This window comes from Pteropus vampyrus, unplaced genomic scaffold (genome assembly GCF_000151845.1).
Source record: "Pteropus vampyrus isolate Shadow unplaced genomic scaffold, Pvam_2.0 Scaffold463, whole genome shotgun sequence".
In the NCBI taxonomy this organism is placed as follows: domain Eukaryota; kingdom Metazoa; phylum Chordata; class Mammalia; order Chiroptera; family Pteropodidae; genus Pteropus; species Pteropus vampyrus.
The window spans coordinates 1,544,952-1,563,044 of NW_011889244.1; the positions used below are offsets into that span (position 1 = coordinate 1,544,952).

At 37.4% G+C, this 18,093-nt stretch overlaps 1 protein-coding gene across 2 annotated transcripts in view; it reads left to right on the plus strand.

Moving 5' to 3' along the window:
- Window positions 1–18,093, plus strand: part of LOC105306904 (transmembrane protein 56-like) — an 85,009-nt gene that overhangs the window by 12,444 nt on the left and 54,472 nt on the right. The window contains exon 2 of one of the 2 annotated variants that reach the window (XM_023524441.1): window positions 14,425–14,581. The exons of the other annotated variant lie outside the window; for it this stretch is intronic. The gene's annotated coding sequence lies outside the window, so the exon portion shown is untranslated. The remainder of the gene's footprint in view (window positions 1–14,424; window positions 14,582–18,093) is intronic. 2 annotated transcript variants of the gene reach the window in all.

Genomic DNA, 18,093 nt, shown 5'->3' on the forward strand with positions numbered 1-18,093 from the left:
TCCATTGCTTTCTTGTCCTTGTGTTTTTTTTTTTTTTTTAAATTTTAGTTGGATTTTGTGGATTTTCCCCCAGTCCTTCTTGTTTTGTTATATTCTTCAGTTCTGAATCTTTAGCACGTGGTTACCATTACTAACATGTAGAGGATCGTTATATATACATAGTAGTCCATTTTCTTCTGTGTGTGCCTTATCTCCATTCCCCTTTGTGAATTTGGATGTTTGAATCTCCTTTTGTTATTGTTGTCTCAATTTGTCCCTACATATGCTGAGCGTTCATTACTATTTTGTAATAGCAAATCTCTTCTTATTGTTTAAGCTTTTAATGTTCTATTCTTAGTAAGGGTTGCACTCTTCTGCTTCTATCTGCCTGCTAGTTGACTGCCTTACTCATAGTTATGTTTTTTTTTTTTTTTTTAATTTAGTTTAAGATGAGCTGACCTCTTTCAGTATTTCCTGTAATGCAGGCCTCGTAGAGGAGAATTCCCTCAATTTTTTTTATGTCTGGAAAATTCTTTATTTCTCCTTCATATCTAAAGGAGAGCTTAGCTGGATACATTATTCCTGGCTAGTAATTCCTTTCATATAATAGTTTGAATATTTGATTCTACTCCTTTCTTGCTTATATGGTGTTCTGAGAAGTCAAACGATAATCTAATGGGTTTTCCTTTATAAGTTACTATCTTCTTTTCTCTGGCTGCCCTAAGAATTTTTTGTCATTAATTTTTGATAATTTTAATATAATATGTCTTGGAGAAGGCCTTTTGGGGTTGAGATAATTGGGTGTTCTGTTGACTTCTTGAATTCCAAGCTCCAGTTCATTCCTTAGATTTGGGAAATTCTCTTCAACAATTTCTCTGAAAATGTTTTTAATCTCTGCTCCTTTTCTTCGCCTTCGAGAATGACCATTATTCTTATATTTCCTTTCCTGTTGGTATCAGCTAGTTCTTGTATCTCTCTTTCATAATTTTTCATTCTTTAGTTTCTCTCTTCTTCCTTCTGAGTTATTTCTAGATTTCTGTCTTTGATATCACTGATCCTTTCCTCCATTTGGTCGACCCTATTTCCCAAGCTTGCTATTTCATTGTCCATCTCTTTTAGTGTGTTCTTCATCTCCAGAAGTTCTATTTTGTTCTTTTTGAGGGTTTCAATCTCCTTGTTAAAAAACTCATTCTGCTGAATGTTTTTTCAATTCCTGGAATTGTTGATATGAATTATTTTGGATCGCATTCAGTTTTTCAGAAGTACTATCCTGAATTCTCTGTCATTTAAGTCGCATATTTCTATGTGTTTAAGTTTGTTTTCTGGAGATATTTCTCTTTCTTTCTGCTCTGCCTTGTCACCTTGGTTGTTCATGGTGTTTAATGAACTATTTCTCCACTGCAGTCCAAGTTCAGCTTCAGCCTGTGATCTTCCCACGGCCACCTGACATAAGTCCCCAAGCAAACTACAGATGGCCACCACCCACACTGGACTTGGAGGTACCTAGAGAGGCTAAGTCACAAACTGAGGCTGGCTGCCACTATTGCTTTGGGCATGCTGAGGCCAGATGTTGCTTCTTTGTCATTTGTGAACCTTTGAGGGATTTTAGAAAAGTCCGCAGTGTGAGCCACAACAGGTCATTTGTATGGAAAAGCCTCCAGAATTGGGTGAGTGGGACTGCAAGTTGGGCAGGGCAGGGTCACAGGGAATCACTACAGTGAGGCAACCAGTGTTATCCAGGCTGACGAAGACTTGGATATGGTGGCACCTGTGTCTGCACACTGGGCAAGGGGAGCTCTCAACAAAGAAACAATAGACTCCACCAGCACTTCTGTCTGAAAGAAAGCTGCCCCTCTAGCCTTTGCCCTGAAACCTGACAGCTGAGTTCCTCCTCATATGTCCCTGGCACCTTTTGAGCAGCTGCCCCAGTGCTGGAGCTCAGAGTGAGTGAAATCGTCAGCAAGTAAGTCTGTGCACGGGCTCCTTAAGAGGAATTCCACCTGCCCTCCATCTCATTCAGCCACAATCTCCACTGGTTTTCACAGCCAGAAGTTGTGGGGACTTTTCTACCTGGCACTGGAACGTGGGCTTGGGAACCTGGTGTGGAGCTGAGACCCCTTGTTCTTCTGGGGAGACCTCTGCAGCCAAAATAGCCATCCCAGTTTTTAAACACCATACATGGGTGTACGACCAGCCTATTCTGTATCTCTTCCCCTCCTACAAGTCTCAAGGATGCATCCTTTGTATGTTCTTAGTTGTAGGACTTATGTTCAGGTAGACTTCAGGCGATTCTCAATGATGGTTGTTCTGTAGTTTAGTTGTAATTCTGATGTCATGAGAGGAGGCAAACACAATATTTACCTACTCTGCCATCTTGACTGCAAATCTGTGAAATGATATTTCTTAAAGGAATTTCAGCTTTATCCTATAAGAACAAGAAATTGTTACCTTCCTTGCCACTTTGAAGAAACAGCACTAACTTTAATTAGAATTCATTGGAATTTGTTGATTCTGGGTCTTTTCTTGTGGGGATATGGGATGGAAGGGGTTCATATTTCTAATTTAGTCTGCCAAACAAAAGTGCCTTAAGTTTATGTTTTACTGTTGCTGATCATATCCCTCTAAATTCATATTTATTGTCCCACCTCCCATTGGTATTCTAAAGGGGGAGGATTTTGCTCAAACTCCAGCTGTGGCTGAGGTGTTTTTAGTCCTTCATTTCCACACCCAGCTTGGATCCCATGACTCTCCAGGGAATTAGCTGTTGATCTCATACAGAAGTGGCAATTACTGACTATGAGAGTAGAGATGGAAACACTGTCTCTGGAGGTCCCAGAACCCCATTACTATAGGATTCAACTACCACGTCCAAGAGTGGTTCCAAACTTGGGAAAAACTTCACCAGCCTAAGATGCAGAGTGCTCTGTTCTTCCAGCTATTCAAAATGCATATATGCTGGGCAGCTATAACTGGACCGCCTTAGTCTATGGGACTTGATACTTCAACTCAGCCGTTGGGGCCTGGTTCTCATCTTAGTTCACATGCAAGTGGAATCAGTCCTAACTAGTCACCATCTTATCTCTTCTTTCCTGAAAAGTGAGAGTTCTTTAAAACAAAACAAAACAAAACTAGTCCATGCTTGCTGTCTCATTTTCTTTTGTTCATTTTTACTCCTTAATTCATTGAAATCCAGCTTCTGCCATGATTATTCACCAGTAACCTCTAAATCTTCAAATCTAAAGAACGTTTACTTTTCTAATATTTCTTGTCTTCTCTCAGGCAATTGAAATTTTTTCTCTCTTTGACTTTCATTATTCCATTTTCTTCTGATTTTTCCTCATATCATTATTCTATCTTGATATTCTTTTTGTGTCTTTATCTAATTCCTTTGAAATGAAAAACACTTTTATTTATAAAATATATTCAGAAAATCACTAGAAGTAATAAAATGGAAACTTGGGTACTCACCAGCTGTATTTTGCCTTCTTTTTTTTTTCCTCTCTCTCTTTAGACTGTCATTCTCTTTCTCTCTGAGAAACAAAATCTTTACTTACCTCTTTTTGCTTGAGAATTCTTAAGCTTGAGTATGTTTTCAGCTTATTTTATTTTATTATTTTTTGTAGCAGACTAATGGTTGTCACCATAAAATCTATTCTTTTCTTTCTGGTCATAAGTTCTCTCAGCTGGAGACTACATTTCTTATCCTGTTTATCAGGTAGGTATGATTTTGAGGGTAAGTTCTTGCCAGTGGAATACAAATAGAAGTGATGAGTACAACTCTTGCCTTATCCTTTTAAAAGAAGATGGCTTGCCTCCATGGACCTGTCTGTGATCAGCTGTAACTGAAGATGAGGAAGATATCCTATGAGAGGATGGAGCAACAAGGTAGAAGGAATCTGGGTCCTGAATGACTTCGTAGAAGAGAATGCCTGTCAGTCTATGCTCAACTTTGTGTGAGAGGAATGCCTGTCAGTCTATGCTCAACTTTATGTCACTTATTTCTGGGGTCTCTTTATTAGAGCAATTTAGCCTTGACTTTAATATGAAAATGGATACCTGAAAATCAGGGACTTCTAACAAAATCTTAAAACGTATAGCATTACCCAAGCAGTCAGACAGTTGGCAGTGAGGAAACAGATCCTGCAGGTTTGAAAACAGGTGATCCTTGTAATGCCATTGCAAAACATTTGGTAAAAAATTTACCTACTCAACTTAGAAGGCTGACCATGTTCCTTCTGTGGCTGGACGTTAGTGGGGGTGGGCGTGTAGGCATTTAGAAAGAACTGAAATATAAATATGTAATGATTGCTTCTTGCTGAATTTAACAAGGTTTTTTCAAGAAATGAGCTCACATAAGACTTGACAGGTTTATAAGAGATGGAAGGAAATAGAGCGTACAGAAAATTGGAAACACAGGATTGGAAAATCCAACTGTTTCTGTAGTCCAAACATGAGAAGAAAAAACTATTTTTTCAGAGACTTTTAAAAAGTCCTCCAATTAAGATTCCTCAGCCAAAGAAACAGATTTAGCCTTGCAGCAAAGATCAGATTAGGGTATTACCTTCACTTATTTTTTTAAGATTACTTCAAAGTAACCACTATTAAAACAATAAAAAGTTTATTGAGTAGAGCATAGAAACTGGAGAATAAGCAAGTTTAAGAGCTAGGCCCAGGAAAGAACTTTGGGTATGATTCCTGGCACGTGTAATGGATTGGAGACGAATAGCATAGAAGTTTTTGAGGAAATTGTATTGCTAAAAAACCCATAAATCTGACCTGCAAAAGTCTGTCATTGTGTGTGTCCTCAAACAGTTTCCAGGAGAGTCTACTCTCCAACATCAACTTCAATTTTGAACCTAGAGAATAATGGACAAGGAAGAACTTCTCAGAGAATAAACCCAGAGACACTGCAGGCACAACCAGAGTCATTCAGATGGGTTAATCAGAATACTTCTTCCACAGTCAGGGCAAGAATTCCTGTCTGGAGAGAAAGGGAAACTGTTAAGGATGACTGGTTGCTTCATGTTTCCTATTGTTTCCTTTTCAAATGGAATTTTTTATTGTTGTTAATTCTTTTTCTGATCCATCATTGTATATTAGGTTGAGAGTGGGGATCAAGTAACTTATTTTTAGTTTATAGGTCACTGAGTTATATATAGCCATATCTGGACATAAAAGAGAAGGCTGTACTTCTGCCCAGAGATACCAGACCTTGAGTTGGCTATAGAAACTGGATAGAATCGTAGATGATCTCTCTTAGAGAGGTTGAGATACATGAGAAGAAGAATGGGTGATCTAGAGGGTTGACTAAATCTCTTTGTTCACCTTAATTAATGCAATCTTACTGGTAGTTCTGATTTGTTTATTCAGAAACCTATCACCAACATGTTGACAACTCTCAAATTCGTCCAATCAGGATTCTCTTTTATATTCTACACCTATATTATCTAAATATTTGATACCTTTACATGATTTACCACAGGAAAAACCTTAATCACAATATGTCCAAGACTGAAATGATTTCATTTCTCTTTAAACATGTACCTCCTCTGTGATTACAAGAAATGGTTACAAATTCGTCCCCTTTGCCCCTTTGCTTTGTGACTTTTCTGTTTTTCCCATCAAAAAATGAACTCTAAACCTCTGCCTCCTTGTATCTGGGCTTGCTTTGGGACTTGTTTTGGTCAATAAAATGCAGCCAAAGTGATGATGTGGGAATTATGAGCCTAAACCTCAAGAGGCCTTGCAGGCTTTGCTCTCACTCTCTTGGAAAGCTTTTGCCATCATGCGAAGAGGCTGGACTAGCCTCTTTGATGATGAAAGGCTATACGGAGAAAGATTCCCAGCCAGCATCCAGCATCAACCACCAGTAGAACTGGCAACATAATTTGCAAGGCTCAGCAGGACCCCTTGTTCCATAATTATCAGGAGTTTCAAGACAGTAAGAGCAGAACAATAGACAAAGCACAAGTTGGTTGCTCCTGAAGCTGGCCTTCATCACCAGAGAACCACCTTGGACCATCAAGGCCCAGCCAAGCCACCACAGCTGACTACTACCACATGAGTAAGCCCAGACAAAGCCAGCAGAATTTCCCAGCCAAGTCCAGCCCAAATTGCTGACACCCAGAGTTGTTAGCTAGTAAATTATTGTTTTAAGGCATGAAGTTTTGTGATAGTTTGTCTAGGCAGCAATAAATAATTAAGACATTGTTAGTTATGATCTACTATCCTGGATAATTATAGCCTGAGTCATTCAACCTCGTTCATACTTTTCACATCATCTCTATATATTTCCTTATCTGTACAACAGAGCTATTTCTTCTTAGGGTCTGGGTATGTTAAATGAGATAACACATGAACAGCCCTTAACACAGTCACTGTGCTCAATAAATCTTAGTTATGATTGTCTTGGATTCAGTCATGCTGTCCATGAGATTTGGGATGAAACTTGCAGGACTTCAGAGGACTTCTGGGCTTGTACCAGAACAGTATTCAGAGAGGCAAGAAAAAAAAACCAGACATAGTCCTAGGGAAACTTTAAAATACTATGAGATTAGAAACTCAATCTCTAGAGTCAGACTTTCTTCTCATTGTGACTCTGCCATTTGCTTTGTTTCTTTGCAAGTTACTTAACCTCTTTAGGTTTTAATTTTGTCAAACTGTAAGTGGGAGTAATAAAAGGAAATCTCTTGCAACATTATCATGACAGTTGAATGAAGATTAAATGATTAAGTCCCATAGGCCTGGCTCATAAAATTAGTCCTATAAGCCTGGCATATGGAATATGCCCGTTACATGATATAGGAAATGTGAGTATGGGTCAGAAAGGCAAGCCAAAATCACTTTGAGAGGTGAATTACCAAATGTAAAGGACACTATACAAGACCGTAAACATTATGAGGTTAGAGATCAGGAACCAAAGAGAGGTGAACAGATTGTGTTTAGAGAGCAAGACAGAAGTGAAACCATTCAATACTTTGGTTGCTGCTTCAGAAAGTCTGGATGATGTATGTTCTTAAACCTCTCTGCATTCTGCAACAGCAAAGCATAAAATGCTATAGGAGCAGATTCTGGATAAGAGGGAACAGTTTATATAAATCTCAGCCTGTTCTCTACCAGTTAGCCTTTGAGGGCCCTCTCCACTTTTAGGTCGGTTCTTGTCTTTTCCTTCCTCATCAGTCAAGAATCCACTCATTCACCAATTATTTACTGAATCCCTTGGAATGCAATGATTAATGACCAACCAGTTTCCTCTCTTCACAGAGCTTCTGACTAATAGGTCCCAAACAATTAAACCAGCAATCTCAACACTTTGTGAGAACTTAGGGATCAAAGAACGCTTCCTGGAGGGAGTTACATTTAATGAGAAACTTGAAATGTAGATGAATAGGTTTCAGTTAAGCTGGGGTCAGGGGCGAGATGGTGGTGTGTATGGCATGGAGGAGAGAGGATGATTCCAACAGCATATGGAAATGCATGGAGGGAAGAGAGCCAGGAACTTGGGGAATTTATAGTTCAGTAGTGCTGAAAAACTGAGTTAGAAGCCAGAAATGGTTAGAGAGGAGGCTACTGGGATGAAATCTGTTTGCTCTGTTAAAGAATTTGGACTTTATCCTAAGAGCAATTGGAAGTGATGTAAATGTTTAAAACAGAGACGTAACATTTAGAAAGAGTACTCTGACTATAATGTGGACAACAGAAGGAACAGGACAGAAAGCCTAGCACCTGATTTTATAGATAAAGTTTTATTGGAACATAACCATACCGATTCACTTACATATTGTCTACAGCTGCTTCCAGGCCTTAAGCACAGAGTTGAGTAACTGACCATCTGGCCCATGAAGCTCGAAATATTTACTATCTGGCTCTTTAAGAAAATGTTAGCTGATTCCAGAAAGACTGTTGCAGTAACCTAGGCTAAGAGAATGGTGCCAACTTTAGGGAAGATAATGGGAGTATCAGAAAGACAGACCTATGCGGTTTGTGCCAAATCTTCAATGACTCTGAAGAAACCATGACCTAAATATTGGTTATGAACATCAGTTTTGTTTTCTATCTAGATAAGATTGATTCAAGCCCCCATTACACAACTTTTAGATAAAGATCAGCACTTCCTAAGTGTTTTTGTCAGTTTTCCAGACATCAATGATTCCAGTATTACCTTGGACTCTGCTCTGGCTTATGGTTCAGTTTATGGACTGTCTCATTGTTCTGAGTGTGCTGTCTCTATTCTGTTTGCAGTGGAACTTGGCTGCATGATTTCCTCACATAGCCCCTCCCTCCACCACCACTCACACTATGCGTGTGTTGTGGGGGCGGTTTAGAGGTAGTGGAAGGCTTACTGAAGATTTGGAAGACATAAGAGGAGTTGAAAAAATACAAATAACTTAGAATATTATACATTTAAAAGTATTTTAGTTATGCTTTGAAGTTACTCTGCCTCTGTCTCTCTTTCTCTTTTTTCTCTCCCCCTGCAACTTCTTCTATACCTCTAAGTGAATTTCTAATATAGGAGTCTCTCACTCATTATCCTGTTTCTTGCTAACCCAAGTTCTCAAGCACAGTCATAACGACTCATCTAGTACCAGCCATGGAGAGAATTGGTTTAACTTCACTATAGTAGCAAAGTGTCTTGGAACCAGGGTATGGTACTGAGGACAGATTTGGATCAGACAAGGTGTAATCTAACTCATATACCTGGAGTAGCCAGGAAAGGAAGTAGTCCAAGGTCAGGGGTTGGGGTTGGGGTTGAGGAATGGGTAATGAAATAGGGAAACCAAGATCACTTCTACAAAAGTAGTGTAAATATCAAACCTAAGGGAAAAGGGTGAGGTTGTAAATAAGAGAAGCAGCCAGGGATCTAGAATAAAGAAAATCAACCAGAAGAACTATATTGTAGACTTTTGACTACTTTCATATATGTAGCATGTAATATAATGTTAGACACACAGTAGGGACACAAGAAATGTTTGATAAGCTGAACCCTTAACTTCATGCCATTCCTGAAATCTGCTTCTCTTTGTGCTCCTGGGATTTGCTGTTTTGATACAGATCAATCTACTATGTCTGAACAAGTCAAGCAGTGTTGTTTATTTCTAAACAACCCAGGCAAACAAGCATCAGTAAGTGTGTTTAACATGTTCTTCCTTCAAAAAGACCTAACTTAGGTAGGTCTCAAAATATTTGTATTACAACAAAAATTGTAACACACAACTGTTAATACTACCACCATCATTTATTAATTGCTTATTATAGCTGAAGTACAGTAGCAGGTGCTGAAGTTTCATTTAAACCTCACAATGACCCTATTATATTTATTTTTACAGAGAAGATCCTGGTGCAAAGATGTTCTTTTCCTTAGGTTGTGACAAGAGTCAGTTTGTCTGACTTCAAAACTCTTGATCTTGATAACACTAGCCTTTGCTGCTTCAAAACTGCCCTGCCTCCAGTTTCTAAACCTTTGAGCTCATTCCCTTATTTAAAACCCTTCATCATTTTTCTAATCTCCTCCTGCACAGAGTCTGCAATATTTAGTTTGGCATAATTTATTTTTCACAATTCCTGCCTACTTTAGTGACCTTGTCTTCTGTTTCTGTTTCCATAAATGCATATTGAGTTCCAAATATTTCTGGCTCCTGGGGACATGCCAAGCTCCTCCATGCTCAGGTGTCGTGCGTTCTCCCTCTTTCTCGAGTGCTCTTCCTCCCCTTCTGCCTGGGCTTTAAAACTAGAGACCTAATTTCTAATCAATCTCTTCTGGGAGATCTCATAATCTCTTTGGGTTTTGATTCTTCTGTTAGTAATTTGAGATGATATTGTCTACACTTTGGAAAGAGGTTATGTAGGATGAATTGTGTGGCCTTGCCACTCACTGGCTGTATTATTTTGGAAAAGTACCTTGACTTCTCTAAGCTTCAGGTTTTTTCTCCTTCATAAAATAGGATAACGACGGTTATTTAAAACAGGACCTAACACAGTACCTACTTAGAGAGAGTCATTATTATACAACTCGTATGAATTAAATAAGATTAACATATGTAATGATTTAGCACAGTAATTCTTAGCATACTGTGCTTCCTTAGTGATTTCCTGCTCACCCTTCCAGATTCAGCTCAAATTCACCTTTACAATGCTTTTCTGTAAGCAGTCTGTACATTCTAGATATGGCTAGACATTTTATCAACTGTGGTCACATACCTCTATTTTCATTTATTATATCACGTATATCCCCCCACCCCCCACACTAGAGTATTTATTATTTTACTTGGCAAAAAGTCAAGTGCTACATTTTTTAAAACAAAATCCCAAGGAATCATACACATTACCCAGCCCAGAGAGGGGCTGGCAACAGCACAAAACATCCTACTGAAGATCTGTTTTTAAACAAAGACACCTGTTTAAAATGACAGAAGTTCTGTGAGAACTAAGAAATCTATACCCTGTTTATTAGAAAAAATTAAGACAATTAAGAGATCTCTAAGCTTCCAGGATTTACCCTGTTTATAGCACCTATTTCTCTAGGTCAGAAGATAAGAATTCTAGAACTTATGGCACCTGTCTTGTACCACCAAGAGGATGGACCTGCTGTCTCCCTGCCAACTCCCATCATCGATGAGAAGACACTCTTTTTTATCAGTCGCCCCACTTAACACCCAGCAGAGGGTATAACTGGGAGAGCAACTTAGAAACTGGAACTGAAGTTCTAATCTCGTCAGCTAGCCTGGACTCCTTGAGGACAGACTATTTTATTACTCACCCAAACCTAGAATGGATAGGTATTTAACACACATTAATTGATTGACCAAATGAGCACATTCATTAATACACAAGAACAGGTCTCAAGGAATTTAGAGTTAATAGTACGATTACCACTAGTGCTACTCTACTACTGGGTAATGTTGGTCGAGCATCATGTACTCAACACTGTCCTAAGCTCTTGTGCTTATGAACTCATCTAATTCTCACAATAGCTCTATTAGGTAGGATTATCCCTATTAAAACTTTTTAAAATTATGAAATTTTTTTACGATTTTACAGATAAAGTAACTGAGGCTCAGAGAAGTTAAGTAACATATTAAGAGTCACACAACTAGTAAGAGGTGTAGAAAAATATACCTGTTTCAATAGAAAACTCTGCATTGCCTAGAGGACGCCTTCCAGGTCATCTGACACTTGCCTTTCACTGTCTTTGATTTATTGTACATTTTTTTGGGTTATCTGATTGTCATCTTACATCATCTTTTAGCCATTTTACAACTCTGTAAATGTGTCTTTTTCAGACTTTTTTTTTTTGAACAGGTTATAAATCTGCCTGGTTCCCTCATTGAGTGAGTTAAATTAAATCTTTAACTTTATTTTTCTTTTCTATTTGTATCAGGGTCATGATTTTAACTTTTTCTGAAAATTACCTTTTAACAGAAATATAACTGAAATGCAGCTCCCAGTCTGACAAACTTCAAGGCTCATTTCTGCAACTCAAAGGCCTTTACCTTCACTGCGTACTTTCCTGGGGAACCTTCTTGTAAAATGCAGAGTTCTGAGTTTCACCTCAAGAAACTCTGATTATTGGGTTTTTGTTTTGTTTTTAACAAGACTCCAGTTATTGTGTTGCAGGTGGTCTGAAAAGCACTGCTTTGAATGACTCTATGGTACTACTTTTCTAGTGAGAGAAGGAAAATACTTGTACAAAGCAAGTTATAAACTTAAGTTTCAAAGAGGGAAAGAAGAGGAAGAAAGAAATTCTGTCTGGAGGAATCTGTAAGTTTTATGAAGAAAGTGGCATTTGATCTGGGCCTTAAAAGTAGGAAAACAGACAGGGAAAGACATGAAGAAAAAGACATTCTGTGTTTTGGAAGCAGCATGAACAAAAGCAAAGGGTGGGACAATGCATAGTATATTTTGGGAATGACTCCTTGGATTTGACTAGATTGAGCAAAGAGGGTGAGAGAGAGAGTATAAAGCCTGAGCTAGAATGTAGGACTCAAATGCCTTGCATTTATTTGGTAGAATGAAGAGTAATAGCAAGCTTCCGCTGGATGTAAAAGGATAAGAAGATAACAGTTAGAAGAATCCTAAGAAACATAGGCTGGAGAGAGAGGCAATCTATGAAAGGTGTGAGGTCTCCTATAATTAATGAATATTTATTGAAGGTTGGTTGAGTGTGAAACATGGTAGTAAGCACTGAGAGAAGATGGGAAGAAAATTATTATCCTGGTACATTGTGCGTAAAGGCTCGAAGAGGGAAGATGCTGGAGAGACATCAGTGGTTAAAGAAGGTATATGGGCCTAAACTTGGTGAGTGAAAAGGAAGGATAGAGGAGGTAAATATATGAAAGATCTTTAGGGAGCAAAATTGACAGAATTTGGTGTCTACTTAGATACAGAGTGCTAAACAAAAGGGAGGAGTCTAAGAAAATTAAGGTTTCTGGGTGAGATGATTAGAGGCATGATAACTCCATAAATGGAGAAAAGTGAGAAAGAAGAGTATGGGGATGAATAATGAGTTATATTTTATTGCATTTGAAGAACCTGGGAACACACGGCAGGATATTGGGAATACAGATCTGGAGCTCAAGAAAGAGAATTTTAGACAGCTATTATATAAGAGTTGGTATCAGATATATCTCAGTGGATTGGGGAAATAGGGAGGACAGAGTTAAGCCAAAGCTGAGATTGGGTCCAGATTGGATAAGGCCACTAATTGGAGTGGGTAGAGCAAAAGGTGAATTGCAAAATTTAGATGCCATAATCAAAGCAGAAAATCCCCTTTGTTATGTGAAGGAATCCTATAACTCAGAGATGAAAAGATCAAGGGCTAGGACAATATGTAAGAGCTCATTGAGAAATGAAAGAAAGGAGGTGGATCAAGTTGAAGAATATTTTTTTCCAGGACATAGGTTAGCGATAGTGCTGGATTTGTTTGGAAGAACTACTTTAGATAAGCAGTGTAACTCTAAGGAGCTTAAGCAACAGAAGACGCTCATTCAGTTCCCAGGTAGGGAAGAAGAGAGAGAGGAACATAGAGCTGGTGAGAGGCCATTCAACTCCTCAGGAACCCCTTAATCTTATTTAAAGTTGGGGGAAAACAGGAGATTCTTGGAGATAATTTTCTATGGAAACTAGCAGAAGGGCTGAATTCTGGGTTCAGGATGATAAGGCAATAACAGGGCTATCAATGAGTTAACTCTTTGTATTTTTATATTGACATTCAACTTCAAAGAATGATTGGTTTTTATTTTTGTAGTGGTCATTACAAACCGAAGAAGGGCAGATCTACCAAAACACACATTTAAATTATTTAGGAGACATGTGGTTTTGAACTTTGGCTCTATCATAGTTCCTCTTTATACGCAGGGATACGTTCCAAGACTCGCAGTGGATGCCTGAAACTGTGGATAGTACCCAACACTGTATATACTAGGTTTATTCCTATATATACATAGTTATGATGTTTAATTATAAACTAGGCACAGTAAGAGAGTAACAATCACTACTAATAAAATCGAATAATATATACTGTAATAGAATTTATGTAAATGTGTTCGCCCTCAAAATATTTTATTGTACTGTACTCACCCTTATGATGATGTGAGATGATACAATGCCTATGTGATGAGATGAAATTAGGTGAATGAGCCATTATTAAGTAAAATAATGGCTACCTGAATACAAACACTGTGATACAGAGACAGTTGATCTGGTAACCGAGATGGCTATTAAGTGACTAAGAGATGGGTAGTATACACAGTGTCGATATACTCGGCAAAGGGATAAGTCGCATCCAGGGTGAGACGGAGTGGAACTCACAAGATTTCATCAAGCTATGCAGAATAGCTTACAACTTATGAATTGTTTATTTCTGGATTTTTCCATTTAATATTTTCAAACTGTGGTTGACCTGGTAACTGCAGAAGGTGAAGCAACGGATAGGGGGGGACTACTGTATGTTTGCTGCCCCCCCTTCCGAATCAATATAACAAATGTTGAGTCTAGACAATTAGTGATTTTAGCTGTTGGTTATTGTTACTTACATGTCAAGAATTTCTTGTATGGCTATCAGTCAGGATTTATGCAATTGTTTTCAAAGTTTCCTGTAATGCTCTTGCATTCTTTGTTGAAAGAGTTAATAATAATTTGGACTAAGACAAAGTGAATTAAAACTGAGTTTCTTTTACCTCTACATAGATGCATTAGGACTACTTTCTCTTTCTGTACAAGTAAAATACTGTGTGCATAAAACTGTTAAAAACCAAATCCTGATAGTTTCTAAAATGTCATCTCATACAGGACTTCTTGTAGAAACCAGAAGGCAGTTCCTCCATAGATCTCTAAAAGGGAAGGCAAAGCAGTTCTTTAAATCACTTGATTCCCTTTTATTAATTTTAGGCAATTGCTCTTTTCTTCCCTAGATATAGGGTATCCATTAAGGCTCTCCTTTTGCCATAGATCTTCAAACTCTTAAATGAGTTCCTTGACAAGCTTTGACAAGTTGGAAAAATATGTGTGGGAAGAATAGATGCAGAGCTCCCACCTGGCAGGGTGCAGTGTAAGGTGCAAAGGCGTATAAGTCAGAAACTTCGTCTTCAAGCAACTTAAAATCCAGGTGTGTGTATGCTTTGGACTCTAATATACCATACATAATGTTGCCTGTTCTACTGGTGATGAGCTTTGATAATTATGCACTTGTCCAAGAAAGCTAGACTATGGATTAACATGTGATTTCTTTTATTTCAAAATTCAGAAAGTATTGTTTTCTAACTAATGACAGCAAGAGAGGTAATTTAGAAGGTATGGGAAAAAGACTGTTGCAAAGAAGACTAGTCGGAGGCCAGGGCTGTGACTCAACGCCGAATGATTCCGTTGGCCAAGAAGGAAGTCAGAGGTAGTTGCCAGTCCGTGGCTGTGGCCTGGTGGATCATGTAGCCAGGCAGAAAAATAGAGAACCACTGCTGAAAATGTGTTATCTGGGAACTGATTATTGCTAAAGGTCCAGAGTCTAAAGACCTCAATTTCTATCTCAGATGTTTAGAGGAAAAGTGAGTTTTGTATCTACATCAAAAGAAGTCATTTCTATGCTAAAAAAATTCTGAAATTTCATTTTAATTTGAAAGATTTTATATATTATTTTTTGCGAAATGCTTGATTTGTATTTGATTGGAAGAATTCATAAATTAAATTTCCTTATCCTGATGATCTATTTGTTATTATAGTTTTTAATGTTATGCATATATAGCATTATTAGATAGTTTTTAATGTTATGCATATATAGCATTATTAGTTAAACTTTTCCTTACCCCACAATTTATTTTTCCCCACTTTTTTGGCTATTAAACATTATATTAGCATTTTGGGATACTCCATATTTGACAAAATTTGGAGACATTTAGTTGTAACAGTCTTTCAAAAATTATTTTTTACCTGGGAGTTTGTATGAAGGAGAATTTTAAAATCTGAGACTGGAACTATACCTTTCCTTGGGGAAAATAAATCCCCACAAGATGATATTTAAAAATTAAATCTAAATTGTCTTTTTAAAATAAAGGCTTAGTATATTGTAAAAGATAACGACAGTATTTTGAAAAGAGATGGCTATGAGTAATTTTTTAAAGGTGTTATTGGAGGGCAAAATATTTTGTTTTTATTAAAATACAAAGAATGCGGGCCTCTAGATTAAGTGGAAGATCTGAATGCAGCATATGCATTTTCTATATGAATAATTATAACTCTTGATGTTTCTAACTTCTCATATGGAGTGTCTAAAATAGGAACTTCAGTTAAAGAGGCACATGATTTAAGTGTATAAAGTGGTTTGATTATAGTAACACTATTGCATAAACGATAGTCGTAATGATATTACGAGATCAATTTAATTGGGACACATAAAGGAGATAATATGTTTGTATTAAAAAATAATGTCATGAAAAATTGCTCGTTTTTTCTTTTTAGTTATTAAGATAGTTCATATGATCATTTGAATTTTCACTTATGTATTACTTTCATTAAAAATAATTTACATTTCCATAATTTATATTATAATTTACATAAATTATAATTTATATCAATCATAATGTATTTGGAATTTATAATAATTTATATTAAGTTATATTATAGGAAAAATCACATAAAATAAGCAAAAAGAACATAGAAGTCATTTATGTCCTGAAATAGTTTCTTCCTGAAAAATTCTGAAAGACAAATAAAAGTACTTTTAAATACTCCAAAAACCTTAGAAAAAATTCTTGAAATACTAAAACTACCAACAAGAAAATAGTAGTGTCTGAGGTTGTTCATTTTTAACTAAATCAACCTTTCTTATCAAAATGTTTTGTGTCATTTTGGTTATATCTTCACTAATGGAGAAGAGGAGAATTGAAGCAGTTTTCCAAAATATTTTTACTTTAATTATCTTGTTGTTTTAGAAAGAAGCAGCTTTTGGTCTCTGTTTTCCAAATAATTGTCTCTGTTTAGAAGTTTAGGAATTTTTGGAAACAGAAATTTATCAAGAAAATTTGCCTCAAAAGAATTTTTGTATTTTTTTCTCTTTTTAAGTATGGATGAATAAGTCCATTTTTTCTTAACTGTTTCTTTGAACTGTTTTTAATGAACAAAATTCATAAAAAGTACAATTAACTTTGATACCTCACACTTAAAATTCAGAAAAACTTCAGATAGTGAATACAGAATCTGGGAGAACTGTCCTTGGAGTATTGGTAAAACGAAGTTAAAAGTTTTTAAAGATTTTAATGTGAATTATAAAATGGATATTTTTAAAGAAATTAAGCTGCATTAAAATATTGAGAAAAATATGCAGTTAATATATTCTACCTCCTAAGGTCCTTGAGTTTTGATTAGTTTAAAAGGTACAAGATTCAACTAATATTTACTGACTTTCCTATCTTTCAGGCCTTGTCCTTGATGTATTTATTCACTTACATGCTCTGTAACATTTCAAAACAACCTGAGGATTTAATGATGTGTTGTAGAAGCCTCACCTGGAAGAATATTGTGGGACACAGTATAGTGGATTTCTGTGGGTTTACTTGGCCTTGGCCACTGTTGTGGGTGTTAGAGAATATGCATATCAGAGATGATGATGGTGCAATCAGGAAAAAAAACCCCAAAATACCAGAGCAACTGTCAGCCCCAGGAGACAAGCCATAGGAGTGAATGTGGAGGAGGTAGTCTTGATGAAGAGTCTTGACATGTGCGATCTGTACTTGCAAGGCTGACCCCACAGATGTGCACATACAACTGTCCCACCCATGAAGTTATGAGGTAGCTACATGAGTGCATAAAGAAGGTATGGGGCAAATTAAACTTTTGTGAAGCAACTATGATGGCACAGGTTGTAGTCAAAGGTCACCAGTGTCTCGTGTGTCCCCAAAGTGAGTCAGGGACAAGTAGGGGAACATGCACTTGGGCGTCTCCATGATCTTCCTCCCTGCTTGACTGCCAGACAGGTTTCTGCCCTTGTAGGGCAGAATAGATTTTGTCTTTTCTAAGTCAGTGCGAGGTTCATTTGCCAAGACTGGGGTCTTCAGAGGTAACTATGTATTATTATCCCCTTTTACTGATGAAAAAAATTGAGCCCAGTGAGGTTCAATTAGCTAAAGTGTGTGTGTTTGTGTGCACGTATATATTAGGTAAAATTTATTAGTTCTGTTGATAGACATTTCTTAGAAATAACTGTCCTGTTATTAATGGTGTTTACTAAATAATTAGAACTTACCTCTTTCCAAAAAAGAATTTGGAATTGCTTTTTGCAACTTTTAACGGCCTAAATGTACCTCTTCATTATTTTGTTTTATTCAAAACAACTCAACCTTGTTGATCTGAACACTTGGAAGTTTTTGAGCCTATATTTAGCAGGTCAAAGAGCTACTGTTGCTCTTTATGCACTGGGCAACTTGGAGTTCTGAGCCAGCACCACAAATTCAAATCTTACTTCCCTACCCTGACAGCAGAGGGGCTCAGAGTGTAGTGGGGGAGTTGGTGCCCTCACCATGGTGTTTTTCTGGGCCTCTATGGAGGCTGCTGGGAGAACGTGTCTCTGGCACACACGCCTCCTACCCAATGTGGAAAGCACCTGCAGCCCTAAGCAAGAGCGCCGCGGCA